Here is a 5024-nt window from a genome sequence, read left to right on the forward strand (position 1 = left end):
AGACACCAAGAGATAAAAGTGAGAAGATAAAAAAGCATAACATCATAGAAGAATAGATATTTGTTGATTGCTTTCTTTGCACCTATAATGGTAGATTATTTACTTGGTTTTAATATTCAATTATATTTTGTTTTTGTTTTTGTTTTGTTTTGTTTATATTGCCATTACTGAATATGCTCAGGGTTTACTCTTGATTTTGCTCATACTTAGCAATGCTCAGTTTTATTAAATTAAAAAATTTGGGGTTGCTTTCATGCTAAGATTTCTGCTTTTATCCTATTATATCTTTTAAGCTCATAGCAAAAAAATAAATAAAATACAATACATTATACTGATGAGACAACTTATATATTTTGTTTTGTTTTTATTTTTCTTTCCCTTCAAACAGAATCACATAACTTGAATCATCTTGTTCTGCCTCATAAATTGAGGGGGAAAAAAAATGGATGGTACTTGTTCTGCCTCATAAATTGAGGGGGAAAAAAAATGGATGGTACCAAGACCAAACAGTTGTATGAACACTGAGTAGAAAAAAAAAGGTAAGTCTTCAAAATAATATATTCTTTAATTTGATTCAGACCCATAGAGAAGTCCTCTATTAATTCCAGTCATAGTGATTGCTGTGTGGCCACAGTATTACCTGTATTGTGCTGGGACAATAAAGGTACTTTGTGTTGAAATAACAAAGTAAATCAGACATTTGAAGATAGCTTTAAGAATTTGAGGGAAAGCATATCCATCTATATGTATCTGAGAGAGTTGGGAAATGAAAATAGATTATTAGAACCCTAATTCTTTCCAATACCTTTCTTATATCAATTACTTATAACTAATAAAAATAATTTTCATCAACATAAAAACTATTCAATTTAGTCAATATATATTTTATTATTTTTATTTATTGTTATTTACATTTTGGACCACAGCAGTGATGTTCATGACTTACTCCCAATTGTGTTTAGGGATAGCTATAATAGGATTTTGGGAAACATATGAGTTACTGGAGAAGGAAGCTGGGTCAGCTGCATGCAAGACAAGCACCTTATCCTCTCTACAATCTTTCAGCTCCTAAGAACTGGAAGACAAAAACAAGATATGCTTGGATTTGGGACATTAACCCCTGGTGATTAACAGTCAAATATCAGAGATTACAAATCTTTAGCAGAATACTGTGGAGCCTGGGGAGGTAAGTATAAAAAATTCTTATATTTTACTGATTACACCTTCAGTTAGAAATGCTCGAGTATTTATGTCTTCATAAATGCAACACAGCTCTTTACCTTGATATTCACACATCACCCCGAACTCTGGCAAGTTTGGGAATTCAGATGGTGAGGGAACAAATCACTTAACTAATGTGACATTCATATCACACTGAGTTAATTAAATTGCAAGCTCTAAGAACGAAAACTTCACAAGCTTTTTAATTTGTTAACATAAGTGTTTTGAGAAATAAAAACTTCTGGGCCGGGCGGTGGCGCTGGAGGTAAGGTGCCTGCCTTACAAGCGCTAGCCAAGGAACGGACAGCGGTTCGATCCCCCGGCGTCCCATATGGTTCCCCCAAGCCAGGGGCGATTTCTGAGCACATAGCCAGGAGTAACCCCTGAGCGTCAAACGGGTGTGGCCCAAAAACCAAAAAAAAAAAAAAAAAACAAAAAAACTTCTATCTCCTCCAAAAACTTTGATGCATACAATGTATTCAATGGTCAGAAAAAGGATGACCACAGAGACACCATAAATGCTTCACAAAAAGGACATGAAATAAGAAAATTGAAGGTCAGGCACTAGAGAAATGATTTTAGGTGACAATAGTTTAAGAAAAGCACTGAGTAAACTATTGGCTCAAACACTGTGACACCAAATACGATAAAAACTGAATTAATTGGTGATGACAGAAAGATATAAAGTACATTAAGACAAATAATTGAAGGAAAGATTAGAAAGTTGTTTTTTGGATTCTTTCTTGGCTACAAAAAATGAGCTATTTTCTGGATGAAGATGAAAATAGATATACTTTAAGAAAGCAAAAAAATGGGAGAAATTAGTCTTATTTCTATAAAACAGTTATGACTTAAAATTATATTATTCTTTATTGAAAAAACAGAGAGGAACTGAATTAATTACTAACAGAGTTTTTTAAGAGTCAAAAACAATTCAGTTACACTATATCTTGGCATATAGAATGTTTAAAAATAATAAATAAATTAAATACTCAAACTTTATTTTTTTAAATGAAGATAAGTGCAATACTCAGGGCCAGGGGACTGAATAAATGCTTTGCACACGTAAGGACCAATTTGTATCTCCAGAACCTCATGATCTCCAAACAATACTTGGAGCCATCACTTCATGCAGATAACCAGAACTACAACATTGCCAAGTGTGATCCTTCAAATAAAAATAAATGAATGCAATGATCATAATATTTACAAAAGATAATTTTGACAGACTATACAAATGTCAATGGATAATTGCCCTTACTCATAAAAGGCAGAAGTTACTCAGAAAATTTCAAAAAACATGAAAAATATCCAATGCCATCACAATTCTAGAAAATAAATTCAATTTAATATTTGCAGATTTATTCTGATTGATAGTATTCATGTAAGAATCTAATTCTAAAACAAATCTGAGATATTCTCAGGAAAAGCTGGATTGAATCTGATCTAAATTAAAATGACAAAATTCCCACCGTGATATGAATCTGAACCAAGTTATATCCCCAGATAGTCTTTTCATTATGAGTGATTTGCTTTTTTCTAGAATTCTTTTGCTGGTTCTTAACCAGAATTGAGCCAAACTCCATGATGACAAGGGCATCTGGGCATTTAACTCCAAGTGTTCAGTATGTTGTAAATTCAAAAAATGTATTTGTATCACTGAATAAAGTGTTTTGTTTCTGCACAGCACTAGAAACACCTCCAAAGAAATAGAAAAGTGGTAGGGCTTTTGCCTTGCACACAGCTGACCCAGGTTTAATTCTCACCATCTCATATGGTCCCTAAATCCACCATGACTGATTCCTCTGTGAGGAATTGACAGTGAGCCCTGAGCATCTCATAGTGTGGACCAACCTCCCATGGTGTGGCACAAGAGAAGTGTCTGTTTGGATTAGATTATATCCATTGAAACAGATGGAGTACCAGCCTCCTGGGTTTAAACTGACAAAACCTTAAGGACATTCAATAAAAAAATCAACAGTGTTTAAATGGAGAAATGTATTATCATTCAGATTTGAAGGAACTACACAGAATTTTATGGATAGGCCACAGATTAGAAAATTTATAGCCTTGAGACCATTTTTGCAAGGAGCATTAAGAGCTTATTTAAAGGATAGGAGCAACATTTTCAACATAAGGCATTAATTATGGCAGTAAGTTGTGGCATTTTTAAATTTCTACCACAATAAGAAAGATTAAAATCATATATCACACGAGTCATAAACTGATTTCCATTAATTTATATTCTGAAAATTCTATTTTTATACCTTTAATTTTTATTGGAATAAGTAATATAAAACAATATGAAACAAATTTGTTATATACCTGTCAAAGTGGCAGGCTGTGGGATAGCTATAGAAACTTTGGGACATTTTTGGAGAGAAGAGGTCATTAGTGGGGGATTGGCATTGAAATGTTTTATTCCTGAAACACATTATTATGAACAACTTTGTCAATCACAGTGTCTCAATAAATACTCCGGTTAATAAGAAGAAATAAAAAGAAAAATACTAGGATTGAAGTAGACATAGTTTTACATACAAAACAAAAAGCTAGCATAGATACAATTAAATATGCCAATAAATTAGATTATTTGACACTATTATACAGATTACTAGGTTTTTAAACTATATTTTACATTGAAACATCTTATCGTGTGGTCACTCAGCTTAAACAATCAACTTTATAGTAGACTTTTTCATTTTTGATGAAGATTTAGGATGATTGAAGTCAAATATTACTTTTTTCTATCATTCTCCAGTCTATAACAGAACTTAAAGTTCTGTTGAGACTAAGTCTCAAACTTTAAGTAAGAATCAACTAAGAGTAAATTCGGGCTGGAAGATAGAGATATTTTTGTTTGTTTGTTTGTTTGTTTGTTTTGTTTTGTTTTGTTTCTGGGCCCTGTTTTGGGCTGTGGCGCTCAGGGGTTACTACTGAATCTGCCCTCAGAAACCACTCCTAGCAGTCTCGGGGGACCATATGGGATGCCAGGGATTGAACCTGGGTCTGTTCCAGGTTGGCTGCATGCAAGAAAATGCACCACCACTGTACTATTGCTATGGCCTTGGAGATAGATTGCTATGGCCTTGGAGATAGAGATCCTAAAGAGTAGGAATGTTAGACATAACAGCGGCAATATGGATTTGAATTCAGAACTATTTAATGCTTTCAGCATCTCTGGGAGCAAATCCAAAGCACTGAACCAAGTGTAGGCTCCTGAAAATCACTATTGCGAATCAAATTACCTCTAAAGTCTTCAAATTTATTACATAATTATATTTTGGATACTAAATATTTTCTAAGTACTGTACTTATCTCAAAAAGTATATAATAGCCCCTTTGAGGATATTTCTATTGATTTCTATTATGGAGGCATTATCTTCTTAGTTCTGATAGGGGCTAAAGAAATAGGTCAATTGACAGAACATTTGCATTGCATATTCAAGTACCCAATTTCCACCCTCATCACTATGCAGGTGCAAACACTGACAGGCATAGCCCTGTGGGATTTCCAGCAATGCATCCAGGTATATTCCTGGAGTCTTGGAGCATGCCAAGTATGATCTTGTATGGGACCAGTGAACCACTATAGTCAGATTCTATGTTGAATCATCCATGCTAGTGGGCATCATTGGGAGTGGCTGCACTACTTCAAAATAACCACCAAAATGAGACTCAGTCTGATAAACTCCATGCATCATCTAGTTTCTCATTTAAATGTCAGTGATCTAAACAAGAACACCAATCCAAATCCTAATAGATATAACAAGAATTTCATGTACTATTTAAAAATTTAAATG

The sequence above is a fragment of the Suncus etruscus genome, chromosome 10 (assembly GCF_024139225.1).
Source record: "Suncus etruscus isolate mSunEtr1 chromosome 10, mSunEtr1.pri.cur, whole genome shotgun sequence".
Lineage (NCBI taxonomy): Eukaryota > Metazoa > Chordata > Mammalia > Eulipotyphla > Soricidae > Suncus > Suncus etruscus.